Source organism: Pseudoliparis swirei, chromosome 20, assembly GCF_029220125.1.
Source record: "Pseudoliparis swirei isolate HS2019 ecotype Mariana Trench chromosome 20, NWPU_hadal_v1, whole genome shotgun sequence".
NCBI lineage: Eukaryota > Metazoa > Chordata > Actinopteri > Perciformes > Liparidae > Pseudoliparis > Pseudoliparis swirei.
The window spans coordinates 7,471,751-7,489,773 of record NC_079407.1 but is presented as its reverse complement, the minus strand read 5'-3'; positions in this window follow the sequence as shown (position 1 = coordinate 7,489,773).

The following is an 18,023-nucleotide window of genomic DNA, read 5'->3' as shown; positions in this document are numbered from 1 at the left end:
TAAACCTGAGAGTTTTTTTTTAGAGCGTAAAAAAACAGGCATATTGAGCCACATGCGTCATGATTAAAGGGAAGAAAATACCCAAATCACAGACTATACCCGGAAAACGTATGAGCATACATGTATTGTGACGCTTGCTTCGTATTATTCAGAGTGTGGTAGGTCAACACTTTGTATTTATTCTAGTATGCGTATTTTTTAAATTGTGTCATTTGGCTTTTTTATTGTATTGTATTTCGAAAACCTTTATTTTGAATGCTAAATGGCCTCACCGTTTGTTTTCTTGTTACCGCCTTGACGCGGCTCTTTTCAACACTTCTTGGGTGCTGGAAAAGATTGTAACCAACCAGGGGAGTTGAACAACTTCCCACTATAACTCTTTTTGACGTGAACTTTCCGGACAAGTAACTTCACACTTAGGGGGAAGTGAATCTCCTCTTTAATAGCGTTACCAAAATTAGACATTGTTCCACACATTTTAGCATCGCTTATGTGTCCCCATTTTCGACGCTAATCCAATTGTCCATCCTTTGCACTGCTATTGTCTTGTTATGGTGCTCAAGCAAGCTATATTAATGTGTCCATGTCACAGAAACGTAAATTCCCTCATGCTTAAGCCAGCACAATTCATGAAATCTTTAAAATTCAGTTGAAATGTTTTGGATAATTAAAAACAGTCCTGTATGTAATTTCTTACCTGTAGGCCTATAACATGTAGCCTACAATACAGGTGTTTATGCTCCCAAGACAATTCATATGTCAACTTGTGCACATTTTTTATAAATGAGTTATGTTTTTTTCTTTTTTCTTTTCATATTTATTTATTTATTTCTATAGACATTCGGTGTATTTGTTTCCCAGCTATATAAACCACACTGAGATTTCAGTACGCTCAGTATTGTACATTGATTAACATAAGGCGATTAGGATGATATTCACAGTTTGTATTTGGAGTTATACAAATGCATTCATAACACACTACACTACCGGCTATTCCTTTAACGTCTCTACATCCTCAGATAACTTCACATGCTCACAAAGGCTCAATTTGATGACATGCACAGTTATATTATTCAAATAAACGTGATGCTGTGTTTTAAAGCCCCCATTTACTCCCATAGCATGCCTAACCTTGATCAAATAGTCTACATCCGATTAAGTTGCCAAACATAATGCCAACGGCACATGCATTTCCTTCGACTACTTCCGTTCCATTACAATATGAGGAATACTACCAGCTCTTGTATATATATAAATGGGTATTTCCTGCATTTGATTTTCCAAATTAGAACCTCAGGCTTTTTTCCTCATGCAGTCTGTGCATGTGTCAGCCAGAACACTCTCATTTGCCGCATTGACGGTGCAGAGAAAGAGAGAGGAAAAAGATCCCAGTGGTAAGACAAGATCAATGTCACAAGCCTCCTTCATGCTGCCTGTTTCACACAGAGACAACCACTGTCTCACTCTGAATTCCCCATAAGTCCACAGTTACGCTGTCACATGTTCACTCTCTCTGTTTCCGTTTCCCTTTGATTGAAGTTAATAATTATAGTTTCAATGATCTGAATAATATGGGGCCAGACTGTGACCAAAAAAGATCATATTTCCAGTGTATTGGTTGTCATGCACTTGGTCTTGTGAATAACTTATTAAAGCACAATCATTGTTTCTTCCTCCCGTGACACTGAGACATTACTTTGCTTGAGAGTATACCACAACAGCAGGAATCAAGAATAAATAGTTTACTTGTCTGCTACTATCCATGAAACACAATGAATCCAGGGGTTGATCATGTGTCTTATACCTCCTTGGGTTAGCAGGTTTCTCAAATTTTTCTGCCTCACAATCTTTTTTTCAGGGACCAATACAATCTATATCAATCCAGCAACTATAGGCCTGTAAAGTTATAGACATTTGTTTTTGTTTTGAGTGCACACACATCTATGAATGTGTCATACTTATAGATATATAGATATCTTACAAATTAAATGGTAATACAAATGAGGCAATATCGTAGCCAAATTAATCATTTAGATCAAGACGAAGGAGCTTTAAATTTGTGATGATGATCATCTTTCATGCAACATTGTTATAGTGAATTGTCCATGAAATTAAAGAAACAACTTTAATTTATGTTGTAGCTTTTTTTGTTAGTTATGTTTTAAAAAAATGTAAAAAAAATTGCCTGTTTTGCATCTGTTGATTCACTATTTCTAATGTGTTCGTTAAGCTTTACCTCTGCAGTCCCACTGCTGGCCACAACAAGGCACTCCACACCATCCCTGTGCTTCTAATCCAATCTAAGGGTGCCGTGCCATCGTCTGCATGTGAGCAAATTAACCAGTTTCGGAGAGCCGGTGTTCCTTCATTAGGCAGTGCTAAGCTCCTTTACTGGGACATAGGTACTTAATCCTCACAGCTCTGATCATTACAGCTGATGAGAGCTCTCTACATTCTCTCATGCACCCACCTTTGTCTGAACAGGACACACACATCTCCACCTAATCACAGATATAAATCCAGATTGTGTAGGCTATTGATTTGTGGTCACTTATTGTTACGAATAATTGAGTTTTTTTACTAATGCAATTTCTGTATTTGTTTAATTATTGTTATGCCTGCTATTATCTTTTATAATGTATATAGTTATTCAATATATTATATATCTGTTGAATGTTGTAAATTGTTTTTAATCAGTAGTCTTTTTTACCTTGTCACCAGCTAAATTTTGTTGTATCTTTTTACAGTGACAATAAGCATCATTCTCCTTATTAATAAGAACATCATGTCAACACAATATCACACCCTAAAATATTTAACTGTAAAAAATTGCATTATTATATTGTATCCCGACCCATAATGATCATATATTCTATCCCCTAATGATCATTTAAATGTCTTATTGTCTACAGAGTCCTACAATCAAATATATTCAATAAACAACCAGAAAAGACAAAAGAAATATGAGTAGCTGAAATTAATGAATAACATTTTTTTCTGATAAATTACTTTTATTAACCAAACAATCTGTGATTGATTGCCTATCAATCAACTAATCATGTCAGCATTATTGCAAATGCGTTATAATGGCATGAAGTGAAAAAGGCATGAAGTGAAAAAGGAAAAATATCCAAAGATGCTAAAAGCTAAATGCAAAAAAAATGCATGACATATTATATAACTTGCATGTTTTGAACTCAAAGGAAAATATAAATACGAACTAATAATAATAATAAGTACTGTTTATTTTTCAGTTGAAGACACAGAAACAAACTCAACAGCTACAATGCAAGTCTAGCTAGCCCTGCTAAACAAAATCCACCCAGCAGCGAACCTAAAGTTATTTATTTGTTCGTACAAAAAACAAAATGTGAAAATGACAAGTTGTGGTTTTGTTTACAATTGTATAAAGCCAGGTGAGCAGTTAGCCCTTGTACATTCTTTATGCTAAGCTAACCAACTAACCCTATATGCAAAGCTAAGCTAATCATCTAGCATTATATCTACTGTGCAGCTATGAGAGGAGTACGTTATATATATTCTATAAACATGTTATATTATTTATTTGTTTCATACAAGAATCAAATGTTGAAATGATGAACGTTTGTGGTTTTATGTTATGTTATGTTTTGACAAAGCAACCATTTTTAACATCTTTATGCTAAATGACGCTAACCAACTGTATGTGGCCTTATATTTACCTTCGCATTGAAAATGCGGAAGGTTATGTTTTGATCGCCGTGTATTCATTTATTTATTTATTTGTATGCGTGTTACTCGCATAACTCAAAAAGTATTAAACCGAATCGCATACAATTTGGTGGGATGATTGGTTATTATCCGCGGACCATTTGATTAGATTTTGGGATCGATCGGGTCAAAGGTCAAGGTCATGAAAAGGTCAAAATCTTCTTTTTACCATAGCACGGTCAATTTTTACCCAATTGGCATGCAACTAATGCCAAAATGTTCATAATTCAATGCCCAATCTTGTGATATGCGAAGGTATGCGCTCTACCGAGTGCCCATTCTAGTTATATGTATATTTGTCACAAACTCTCGGCAAGAAAGTAAATGAGTATTTGCATTTACATTTCGGAAATTTCAATCAAACATTAGCTATGATTACCTCCGAAACCGTGCATTATAAAGTCTTGAATTAGGCGTATTGCCTGTTTGGGGTCCCCAGCGCTCTGTGTTTTACAGTGTCTCAGAGAGCTTTGATAAGCAGCCCACAGACAGCTCCAATCACTGTAAGTCTATAATGCTCATCAGATTTGTTGAATCTGTTAGCGTTTCCCTGTGATATTGGACGCAGTGTAATTACAGCACAGGCATGACAGAGCTGGATGAGCGGCAAATAGGGATTACAGAGGGGCAGGTCATTATGGGCGGGCCGGCCACATGTTTCCGAGGCAAATCTCATTCCGATATCCAGTCTACCATGCTGTTATATTAGCAGAGTGGCCGGGGTCAATTAGCTTTAACTCGGTACATTCAACTATTTAACTTGATATAATGTGGCTTGCTCTGTTAATTCATTTAGACTGAAGTGAAAAGATGTTCTTTCCTTTTCCATATTCTAAAGAAGATCTCCTGTTTTATTATTTGTCTAGTTTCTGTATTTCCTCTCACTGCATAGCAGGGATTGACATAAAGTTATCCTGTTCCTCATAACAAGTTACTTCACCGTCTCTCCCTCTGCCAGAACTGTCACCCTCCTAACAAGGTGTACATATTCACAGCTGCTACTGCAGGAGAGCAGCCCAAATGAGGAGAGCCTGAATAAGATAAGAGGGACGCTCCAGACAACAGGTGCGTGGGTACGCCACTGCTCACTCCCTGGTGCCACACTGCATGTTTCCAGTCATATAAAAGACAGCTGGTTTTGATTTGTTTTGTGTGTGTGTCTTTTAGATCAATTACTTGTAACTGTATGGCAACTCTCACTGCTTAGACAGGCGGGAGTATAACTAAGGATGGCTCATGCAAGTCTTGCAGGCTTTTCACAGTTACTCTCCCCCGTGGTGGAAGCATTGCATCTCTGCAGTGTATCTGTATCTGTTTGTTCATTCATAGGAAAAGCATTAGTGACACGGAGATGAGTCATAGAGGCTAGTGTCTAGTCAGGCCGCAGTGGGAGTCAGGAACCATGCCACCCATCCTGCTCCTCGCCTCAAGGCACTACTCATAGCCTCACCAGTCTCCTAGTTACTCTAACGCTTACATACACGAACATATGCCGTCTGTGTTTATTCAAATACCACAGATCCCACCTGATGCATCCGGTGGCACAGAACAGATGTAGTGGTAGTAGTGGGCAGGAGAGTGGTGGCGGGCTTCGGCCAATCCACATTATTCAAATAGATAGCTCACGCTGTACTGGGATTGGTTTAATGCAGCCGCTGGGATAATAACGGTGGTGTTTCTTTGCATCTGATGTCATGAGTTATAACCTCTCGCAGGTGAGACTGTTTCTTTGGTTAGAAATAACTAAAATATTAGCTACAGATGTTTACTTTGTTGTAGAAATTGTTTTTTTAAAATTTTTGCCAAAAGAGATAACATGAAATCACCCATTTTGATGGTTTAGAGGCAGTTTCATGCACAGCATGAAATAACTTCCTAGTTATGGTACTTGGTTTGCAAAACCGAGTTGAATAAACAACATACAAGCAGTTTACTAATCCTTGCTTCTACTTCGCGGGGGAAATCCTGACATATTATGGCCTGCCAGTGTTAATTGTAGAGCAGATGGAGCAGATGGAGCAGATGAGTGTGTGTATACAGTACGTGTCGCGCTCCCCCTGTGACTCTCAGGGGTTATATCAGGTGCAACACCTGGAGTTTGTTTCCTCATTAGGATGGGCATCTCCAAGGTGATAGTCAATTAGAAAAGCTAAACCTGGCTCTAAGGACTCATGAGTGGATAGAGATCAGATACATATCATCTCTCACAATCAAATAGCTTTCACAAATGCAGCAGCATTTGGGATGCTCATTGCAGAGGTAAGCCAGACGTATTTCTGTTGTTTTTTCATACAAACAAGCACATTTTCTCACACTCTGCCATGTTTCTTTCCTCCCGCAGCAGGCAGAGCAAAGATTCCACTCTGAAGTAATATCCTCATGAAGGCTGGTGCGCCGGCTCACCTTGCGGTGTGGTGTTGAGTCTCCTTTACGCTTGACTGTGTCCCTCTGTTCTTACAGCTATCTATCAGTTTCATAGCATGCAATCTGCATCCTTCCAGCCTCCCACTACCCACCCACTAGTGCTGTATCTGTTGTTTTCTACGTGCACCTACTGTGAGTGTACAGTGTACACAAGCACGTTGTGTTTTTGTAATAAAAGAGAGGGGAGCTCCCGGGCAGATAACACTCACCGCAGAGCTGCCCTGGGGTAGGAGAGCATGGAGGGTGCTTGCCCCATGGATAGATGCTACTCAAAAAGAGGGGGAGATAAGGGCTGTGAGGGTTGTAGTGTGGTTGTGGGAAGGACTGAAGGAAGGCAGGGTGGGGTTTGAAGGCACGCACAGGGGGGGGGGGGGGGGCTTCTTCATACATTTTTATGGCCACATAGATAAGGTCAGTAGTGTGCCATCGTTACTAGGCAACACTGCGACCCTGAGTTGGATTGAGTTGTGAAGCTGAGAAGTCAGATATTCTTATTACAACAGCTTCACTTCGGGTCTGCTGTGTGGATTTGATAACAAGCAGCCTGTCTCTATGCGCCATTCTGAGAGTCAAAGCTGAAAGGATGCTTTAACTGGACGTTGAGCCACTGGAATAATTAGGAGGCCATTGATTGGGTTAATACATTGTTACAGCCATGTTGGGATGTACCGATAGACGTGCCTGTTCAGAAACGTGATGATGGTAATAGTGGGGGAAAATGACGGCGGGGTGTTTGATTATATATTTTTAATGATTCAGTTCATGTGGGGATACACTCGACTGTGGGTGTATTGATTTTTCCAGTTTTCAAGCAGAGAGTGGAGGAGATGGAGACCAGGCGCATATGCAGCCAGAGTACAAATCACCGAAATCTACCCTATTCTCTCCCTCCTTTTGGTTGCACTCTCCACCTTCACTCGCGATACCCTTTCGCCGCTCCTTTCTCTATCCCCTCTTCTCCATCACTCTCTCAGCTCTCCATCCTCACTTCCGTATTTCTGCCACTCTCCAGCCTTTCATTACACTCCCCGCCCCCCTCCTTCTTTCGCTCGCTCCCCTGCCTCTCCCCTTCTCTCCTCCCATTTCTGTCCCCTTCAGCGTCCTAGTTTAGCACGTCAAGGTTGGCTACAGATATGCTCCTCTGTGCCTTGGGGCTAACCAATGGGAAACTGGCTGGGGTTGCTGTAGCAGGCAAGGATGTTGGTATTGGCAATTGAGAGTGAGATGGAAAAGGTTAGTGTAGTACATGTACTGTGGTCCATTCTGCAGAGTGGAACTGAAGTCTTATCGGTAACAATACAGTATTCAGGCAAGTGGGGCTGTATTACAGAAATGTCCTGCCTCTGAAATACTGTTATATCTGATGATGGTCATTTTAGTTAGAGTCTATATTAGAAATAAGAGAAATAAATTAAAGGCATATAGCTCAACATTTTGGGAAATGCGCTTATTTAGTTTCTTGCTGAGAGTTAGAAGAGAAGACAGCGCTCTTAAATGTACTTACACTGCCCCTCAAACCCAGCGCAGGCCTCTCAAAGGCTGAAACATCACTGTCTGCAGTCACAATAACTGTGCTAGCTCCATGTTGATGATTGGCTGATGAGCCTCCTTCCAAAACTAGATACTCAAATAACCAACGTATTTCAAAGGAACAGAATAACATGAAAGGAAGTAGAAAACAGCACACGTGCGGTGCTTGGGCCACCAGCACCCACAATAAAAGTTTTAACTAAGAACCACATTTGTCTTTTCCTTCTTTCTCCTTCTCCAGCAGCCTTTCCGTGTGCTCGCTGCAGATTGGTCCACAGCACCCTCTACAGTGATGGAGACAGAAGGACGGGAGCTCGGCATGCACAAGTATGTAAATATTAATTGTTTTGGACAGTGCACACACCACATGCGAGTATGCATGAGTTAAGTGCCAATCTGTCCTCAAGTGGAGTGGCCTTGGAAACGGCTGTCTACCCTGGTGTATATTTGGATGGCTTTTCTCCCATCAACCTTGACCAATTGTCTTTAACGGTTTCTACTTCGAAACCTTCTACCTGTCTATTGGACCCCATCCCGACTTGACTGCTTCAAGACGTCTTGCCTTTAATTGGCACTTCTCTGTTGGATATTGTCAATGTGTCTTTCGAAAATCAAAGCGATGCAGAAAAACTGGTTCTTTAATTCCTTATTATTAGGCTGCTCTAATAACTCTCTTAAGTCCCTCGAGTTCATCCAGGTGCTGCAGCTCGTGTACTCACAAAAACTAAGAAAAGAGATCAAATTACTCTAGTATTAGCTGTTCTGCACTGGCTCCCTCTAAAATCAAGAATCACATTTGATCACTGCTGTTAATCACATTTAAATTTTTCTCCTCACCTACAAAGCTTTAATTGGTGATGCACCATCATATCTTAAGGAGCTTGTAGTACCATATTGCCCCACTAAAGAGCTGCGGTTACTAAATGCAGGGTTACTTGTGGTTCCTAGAGTCTTGGATGGGGGCCAGAGCCTTCAGTTATCAAGCTCCTCTTTTATGGAACCAGCTTCCACCTTCAGTCCGGGAGGCAGACACAGTCACCTCATTTAAGAGTAGACTTAAGACTTTCCTCTTTGACAGAGCTTATAGTGAGGGCTGAATCAGGTTCACCTGGTCCAGCCCCTAGAGATGCTGCTATAGGCTTACAGGCTGCTGGGGGACGTTTTAGGATACACTGAGCACCTCTCTCTTCTTCTCTCTCTACTTATGGACACATTTATCTCTACTTTTTCCCCGGAGTCTTTTTGCCTTCTGGCCTCATAGGATCTATTCGACCTGGCTGTGTCTTAAGCTAGTCCTGGCTCCTGGGTCCTGACTCCTCACACCTGCTTTCTGCATCCAGCCCCTGGACCTGGCCTCCTTCCCAATAGTCCTGCTTCCTTATTTGTACCTCCTGCCTCAAGGGCCTTGCCTCATTGGTCCGGCCTCTTTCGCAATGCCGAATGATTACATTTCCTCAATTATTTCACTCATGAGATTAACACAGAAGTTTTTAAAAATCCTGTTGTATCCTGTAAAATTCAAAAGTCACTGCTTAAGATGTTATGTGTCTGTAAAATATTAACTCATATTATAAAGTATTTCAACTACGCCATCAAGCAGTGCCTTGAGGGCATGTTTGCTGTGGGTGGCCCTCCAAAGAAGCTAATCAAACCTCCTGGAAACATTACTCCTTTACTCTTTCCTCTGACCTCACATCTGCTCTTTATGTTATCACGAGTCCCTTTGACATGTGAACTTCTTAAACCCTTTTATAGCAGTCCTAATTTAAGAAGTGTGCATGTGTCCTGATGCTGATTGACCTGCTGGTGTCTTTTTCATCCCACTGGGACCAGTAGGGGGTAAGAGTACACCACGCTGAACTCTGTTTAGGAGCCACGTCTCTCCTGCCCTGGTCACATGAAACCTTATACACACTTCTATCAGGAGCCACGAGCGCGTTTGTCTCTGATCAATGTCATTGTCTTACCAATCAAAGGGGATCATTATACTGGTGCTGAGAATGTTTCTATTCTGAGTTAATGGGTCGCATAGTGTAGAGGAAACCTGATCCTCCTTTGGGTGACGATGGGGTGAGTCGAGGGCTGACATTTTGAAGATGATAGGCCAGTCTGTGTTTTGTTGTAAGGGACACTGGGCTTCACAGGAGTTGTCAAAACAAGAGGCCCCGTCCTGAGGGATTACCCAGCCTGTGTGCACACACGCCAGGGACAGGGTCGGCAAGAGGGACGGGGGGCTCTGTGTATGTGTGTGTTTGCCTGTGTGTGTGCATATGGACATGTGTGAGGCGTGAGGAAGAAACATACTTTCAATTATTTTATTTTGCAACAACAACGGTTATTAAAATGATTATATTCCAACTTGACCACAGTAATATTGGAATATGTTTAGATAAATCAGAAGAAGGACTTGATTTGATTTAGCTTGTGATGTAATCAGTATGACCGCTGAAGCACGCTGTGTGTTGTTACCTATCTGATCTCAATTCATTAGCTCAGTAGAGGACAGCGCATGATGGAGTGTAGAGTGAAGGTGTGTGGGAGAAGCATTTTCTTTGATATTTAATCTGCATTAATGCCCAGGAATATTTAGAAGGGAAATTTACAGCAGATTGTATCCTTGTATTTTAGTCCATTATGACTATCAATCTTTTTTTGTTTGTTTTTTGTTTATTTTTCACAATTTATAAAATACACAAACATAACATAGATTAATAATTAGGGCTGTCAATCGATTAAAAAAAATTAACTAATTAATCGCACATTTTGAAATTGCGATTAATTAATCGCGATTAATCGCGATTAAAAGTGTTTTCCTTCTTTTTAAAGACCAAACTTCACACAGAGCTGTGTTTTCAAAGAGGCTCCTACCTATAAAGTGCCAGCGAGGTATTTAATATCGTGGATGATAAATTGTTTCTTCAGTGAAACATCAGATTAGTAAAAAAAAAAGAAGTATATTGAGACCCCATTGGTCCTGTCATCTTTAACACTGAACACAGCAGAACCAGTGGCCTTGGTAACTGACTGACATTCACATATGTCACGTTCACCCTCTGGAGGCTGGGCTCATTTTATACATTTTACAAAATAAATTAAATTCACCGTTTAAAGTCTTTTGCATGTGACACACCCCCACGTGTTATACATCAAACATTCCAGAACAATCTCAGCTCTGAAACGAGGCTCATTGTCCTCGCGCCGTGTTCTCTGGTTCTCTGACTGACAGGCTGCTAAATGAGCCTCACCTGTGAGGTGGGAGGTCCTTTGTGATTTACTGAGTGTTCATTGGTTGTTTTTTTACCGAAATGTTGACAGACAAACGGATTGACCAATCACGGTGAAGGTTTCGTGTGACGAGTTCTTTCCGCGCCGCGTCACCCGACACGTCGCCCCTTCGTTCCTCTGTGGATCAGAGGGGGAGACGGGAGGAAACCCGACTGATTCATCCACGAGTTTAACTGATTTATGATCCTTATTTTCGCGGAGAAATAATTGTTTTAAAAACGGAAACAGTGTCAAACCGTACTGCCGCGGTTAAAAAAAATTTTTTTAAAAAAATAATAAAAAAATACAAAATTGCGTTAATTGCGTTAAAATATTTTAGTGCGTTAACGCGGCCAAATTAATCGCATAGATTAACGCGTTAACGCTGACAGCCCTATTAATAATACAACAATTTGGAAGCCTCCACCTATATAATATTAAAATATCACAATATTATAAAGAACATAACAGGAATATACATAAGATATGATTACATAATGCAAAGTATGTTTTACAAGATATATATATATATATATATATATAAACAGTATATTGTCAACAACAAAAAAGAAAGAAAATGTGATTGTGTGTGTGTGCATATGTGTGCAAGAGAGTTAGCATGAGCTTGTGTATTGGTTTGTACACCTGCAATAACTCCTAAACAATAGTAATGCCAAATCACCTCATGAGTGAAAAAACTATATATATAATATAACACCTGAAAAAAAGGAATACATGGTCAATAATTCATAAGGAAAGCAATTACAAATCAGCAAATAAATAGTCTTTTAAGCATCTTTTGATACATCTTATATAGGAACATCTATCTTTTTTTTCAGTAGAAATCCTGTTTGTGCAAAAGTTCGTCCAAAAATTGTTCGTCTTCGCCTCGTCTGTCTACGTCGGAACCCAAATATAGTCGCCAGGTTCTGTTAACCATCGGCAGGACCAAACTACACGGCACTCTGGACGCTGAACAAGCGGAAACACTCGCGGAGCACGGATTACCCCACGACCACACCGACCACACCGGACTCGACTGCCACTCCTCCCCCAGAAAGGAGGCGCCGCAAGCGTTGTGAGAGGAAGCAGAAGAGGGGTAGGCGCGGAGGTATCCGAGCTAGGCTAGCGGCTAGGCCAACTCGTCCAGCCATACCATCCATTATCATGGCTAATGTGCGATCCTTGGACAATAAAATGGACCACATTAGACTGCTGCAGACGGAGCAGCGAGACGTGAGGAACTGCTGTGTGCTTATCTTCACGGAAACATGGCTAAACGACAACATCCCCGACTCTGCTGTGAGACTGGAGCAGCTAACATGCTACCGAGCGGACAGAGCCCTCGCTGATGGAGGGAAAACTCGCGGCGGGGTATGTGTTTACATCCGGGATGCATGGTGCCGGGACGCTGCCGTGGTATGTAAACACTGCTCACCACTGGCGGAGTTTATGATCATAAGGTGCCGTCCTTTTTATCTGCCGAGGGAATTCACGGCGATTCTGCTAGTCGCTGTTTACATCCCCCCGACCTCCAACAACAGTGATAGAAATGCAGCACTTTGTGAACTGTACCAGGCCATCAGCGAACAACAGACGGCTCACCCAGACGGCTTCACCATCGTTGCTGGAGATTTCAACCATGCAAACCTTAAGACTGTCCTTCCCAAACTACACCAGCATGTTGATTTCCCTACAAGAGGAGACAACATTTTGGATCTGGTCTACACAACCCACAAAGGAGCGTACAAGGCCTCCCCCCTCCCCCACATAGGTCTCTCTGACCACATCACCGTCATGCTAATGCCAGCATACAGACCCAGAGTGAAAGCCTCCAGACCGGTTCTGAAGCAGGTACGGTGTGGCCAGAGGGGCCTCCTGCGCCTCCAAGACTGCTTTGACTCAACAGACTGGGGAATGTTTAAACAGGCAGCCACATACAACGACCACACTGACATTGGGGAGTACACAGACACTGTTACTTCTTACATTAGCAAGTGCATTGATGATGTGACTGTGGCAGCGCTGCTGTGATGGGCAATCACTCAGAGCCCGAGGCCACCCTATTGAGCCCAACCCAGTAAGCCCGAGGCCGCACCGTGGGTTTCCACCAAGGATCCACCCACCACCAAGAGCAGGGTTCGTTCTAACATATATTTATATTACGTCACCACACCCGAGACCGCAGACCAACACACGTGCCTCTGCCTCCCTCTCCACTCTCGAGTGGCAGCTTTTTATAGGCTTGGCGGCTGCTGAGTGATTGCCAATCACCAGCAGCCGAGGCCAAATCAGACACAGCTGCCACAGTGACCCATGTAAAGACCATCACCACTCGGGCTAACCAGAAGCCGTGGCTAACAGGGGAAGTCCATCGGCTGCTGAGGACTAGAAATAGGGTCTTCAGAGCTGGGGACGAAACGGACCTGAAAACAGCGAGAGCCAACCTGTCCCACGGCATCAGGAAAGCAAAAAATTCCTACACAAAAAAGATAACCCGGCACTTTAAAGACAGCAGAGACACACGCAGCCTGTGGCGGGGCATTCAGACCATCACAGACTATAAACCCACGCCACAGAACTGCGACAGCAACATCTCTCTGCTAAACAACCTCAACAGCTTCTTTGCCCGGTTTGAAGCACAGAACAGCACTCGTCCACACAAGACTCCGCCCCCTCCCCATGATCAGGTTCTGTGCCTGTCTGCTGCCAGCGTGAAGAGGACCTTCTCGTCCATCAACACCCACAAGGCAACAGGTCCAGACAACATCCCTGGTCGTGTGCTGAAGGACTGCGCAGAGGAGCTTAAGGACGCCTTCACGGATGTCTTTAATACTTCTCTGAGACAAGCTGTTGTTCCATCATGCTTCAAGGTAACCACCATCATACCTGTGCCAAAGAAATCCACTCCGTCCTGCTTCAACGACTATCGTCCAGTGGCACTGACCAACATAATCATGAAGTGCTTTGAACGACTAGTCATGTCGCATATCAAATCCATTCTCCCCACCACTCTGGACCCTTTCCAGTTTGCATACCGGGCCAAACGGTCCACGGAGGATGCAATCTGCTCTGCTCTCCACCCAGCCCTCACCCACCTGGACATAATAGACTCCTATGTAAGAATGCTGTTCATAGACTTTAGCTCAGCATTCAACACAATCATCCCACAACAACTAATCTGCAAACTTGACCAGCTGGGGTTCAACACCGCTGTGTAACTGGCTGCTGGACTTCCTGAGTGAGAGGCCACAAGCAGCACGTGTTGGCAACAACACCTCGAGCAGCATCACACTCAGCACAGGGGCCCCTCAGGGCTGTGTGCTCAGTCCCCTGCTCTTCACCTTGCTGACTCACGACTGCAAAACCAGCTACAGCACCAATCACATGGTCAAGTTTTCAGACGACACAACATTGATAGGTCTCATCACCAAGGATGACGAGACCCTCTACAGGAGGGAGGTCAACCTTCTGACCACGTGGTGCAGAGCCAACAACCTCCTGCTCAACAACAGCAAGACCAAAGAGATTGTTGTTGACTTCCGGAAAGGCCACACCCATCACCCACCACTGACCATCAACGGTGCGGACATTGAGCAGGTCAGCAGCACCAAATTCCTGGGGGTGGAAATCAGTGAGGACCTCTCGTGGACAGCCAACACTACATCGCTGGCAAAGAAAGTACAGAGGCGCCTCTACTTCCTCCGGAAACTGAGGAAAGCAGGGAGCCCCCCATCCATCATGTGCACCTTCTACCGCGGCACCATCGAGAGCATCCTGACCAACTGCATCACTGTGTGGGGCGGAAGCTGCACAGACCACAGCAGGAACGCCCTGCAGCGCATAGTGAAGGCAGCTGGAAGGATCATGGGTGCCTCACTCCCCCCCCTCCCATCCCTGCAGGACATATACAACACCCGCCTCACCCGCAAAGCGACCTCGATTGTGAGTGACTGATAGGTTTTTTCCTCTCTATATCATGTAAAATATTCACGGTCAAGGAGGCGAGAAATGAATCACAGACAACGTAGTATCTTTGAAAGCTTTGGCCAAAGGGGAAGCTCAGACGCCTATGCTCTGCACGACGACCTCCAAGACATTCCGCCGAGCACCCCTTTGGTCCAGCCTTTTATTGAAAGCTTAATCACACACACACACAACAACAAAGGAGAAGTGGAACTGAGGACAAGTTGACATATTCCTTCCGTCTGGTTTATTATCACTTCCTTATCAGACTCCCCAAACACATAACACAACCTTCGGGTGGGAACGCGGAGTTCGGGAAGCTCCTCTGATTGTTGAGTTTAAGATACGGTAAGCAATAACATAACATACATTTATATCTCTGTCAGTTCCCTCCTGTTTATGCTATTGCTTATTATTTAAACATGGTCTATAAGGGCACTCATTTTATTTGTCTAATTTCTAAGCAGCATGTGATTTACGTATTTGGGTTAAGCAGTCCAAGCAGAATCATGATTATTCTTTTTGTTACACATAATTTGTTAGTAACACCACACCAATCTGACTTTGGGAATTAAACTTTGAGTCAGCAGCCACATCAATAATTGTCCTTCCTCTGAGGAGTTTTACACAATTATGTCATACAAGCTTAAACCAAAAGTTTACGTTATATTTTCTTAAACGGGAGCATTGACAGGTCTTCCCATCCCATGGACTGTGAATGTCCATTCTTTCTCTTGTGACAGGCGGTCGTGACCAGCTATGTCCATTCTTCCTCGGGACCTCTGGGAACCTTTTTTGCCTGTAAATAAAAACACATATTTGTCATGAATAGTAAAAGGTTTCTGAAATAGAGGAGCAGATGAGATGTGACTCTAATCAGGTTGCAATCCAAACAAAACAACTCTGGAGGATCAACATTTTTTTTTTCACTTGGCCAAATGATATTACAATATGAAAGATAGGGATAAATTACACTGTAATAAAGAATAAGGAGACGGGTAACATTTTACTTACCGTCTGAGATTTGAGCACTAAGAGTGTTATCGATGGAGGCAAAGAGCTTCAGCCTGCTGCAGCTTTTCAAAGATATAACAGAAATTAGAAATATACATATACAAATAAAAAGTGTTTCCCTGCAAATAATAATAATAATAATAATAATCATTTATTTTATATTGCGCTTCTCAAGGCACCCGAAGTCGCTTTACAGAGTCCAGAGTCCAGTAGTCATACACACACACACACAGTCATACCGGTGGTGGTAAGCTGCATCAGTAGCCACAGCTGCCCTGGGGCAGACTGACGGAAGCGTGGCAGCCAATCAGCGCCTACGGCCCCTCCGACCACCACCAACATTCATTCACATCCATACGAACCGGGGTGAGGCTGCGGTGCATGTCTTTATGATGGTGGGGGAAACCGGAGTACCCGGAGTAAACCCACGCAGACACGAGGAGAACATGCAAACTCCACACAGAAAGGACCTGGAACGACCGGGACGACCGGGATTCGAACCCAGGGCCTTCTTGCTGTGAGGCGACAGTGCTAACCACTGAGCCACCGTGCTGCCCGAGCTGTTCTCTCTTAATTGATGGGTCTACGAATTGTCCATTTCCGTTTTAGTCGTCTTCTATGTTATCTCCAAGAAACCTATGAGCACATACCTGGTTAACAAAACTTAAGTAGTACTTTTCTGGAGAAACTCACTTTTACACATCTGTCAGATTAAGTCAGCTAATCAATTATTTGACAAACTTAATGAGTGTCGTGAATTTCTTTGTTCGAAGACAATCCAACTGGAAGTCCCTGTTGCTGGTGTAACACAATTACGGAGTAAGTTGTTACTATGACTAAAGGACACAAAAAATACATTTCCCTTTTTAATCTTCACCTTTTTTAAAGCTCGATACACTGTCAATGTTCTGGCAAGGCTAATATATCAATATATGTGTTTTGTTTGTGTATTGTTTGTGGTTTATGTCTTCCTTTTTTTCAAATAAATGTTTTAAATAAAGTTTATTTATACAATATTCAGAGCAAATATTATTGCAGCAAACAACCACTTACCTGAGCATCTATGTGGGTTGTAATTTGAGCCTCTGTGCTTTGTTGACATAGTGATGCATGTCATGGCCACCGCTCTGCACTGTGCTCATCACATCAGGTAAACACGGTTAACTTTGTCAGCACTGTTGCCTTTGTTTGCGCTGCTAGCCCCGTTAGCTGCAAGCCGCAGGCTCACCGGCGCTATGTTAAGAGCTGTGTGGAGGCAATAGAAATGCACAGAATTTTGTATTGAGCAAAAGATTTCTGTAAAGTACTGTGATAATTCAAATATTTTGTATTCCTAAATTGCTCATCTGCTACAACACCAATACACATATGAAGAGAACCTCCCTGATATTAGGATGCAGTTCATTTGCACTTCAAAATCCTTCTTTAATTTCCCTCTATCCATTCATCTACATCTTCTTTGTTTCGCCATAGATTTAGTCCCAGTGTATTGTTTGCCAAACATTTGGATTCTGTGACATGTTTCCCCTTTTAATATTTCACATATTAAGTGAATTCACCTCTAGACATTAACAGCCTTAACACTGAATTATTTCACATATAGTTCTCACATTGCTCTGTGGGATAAATTAAAATACTGCAACTTCCACTGATATAACTTCCGCCGACACTCTGATTAATGTCCTCTTTTATCGTTCATGATGAAGTTGGCAGTAAAATAAAGAGCAGCGAGCCCAGATCTCATGCCAGTGTGAGTATAACAGTCAGAGGGGTCACGGCCTGGGGTGAGCAGTGTCCATGAATCGTGTCATATGTGCTCTACTTCTTTCTCTGTATCCACACACTAACATGGTGGCACACGTAAACACACCCACAGACAGACACACGCATGCATGGCCACACAGCAAGGCCAAGACTGTCTGCAAGCAGCCCAGGGGCCTCATTGTCACATTCACTTACCACTGTTTAGGCATCATGCTGGGGGGCTAAAGTGAACTACACCCCTTTCATACCCACTACCCAAACAGATAACTCAAACCCCACCAAAAATCCACTTTACTCATACTCAAAATATA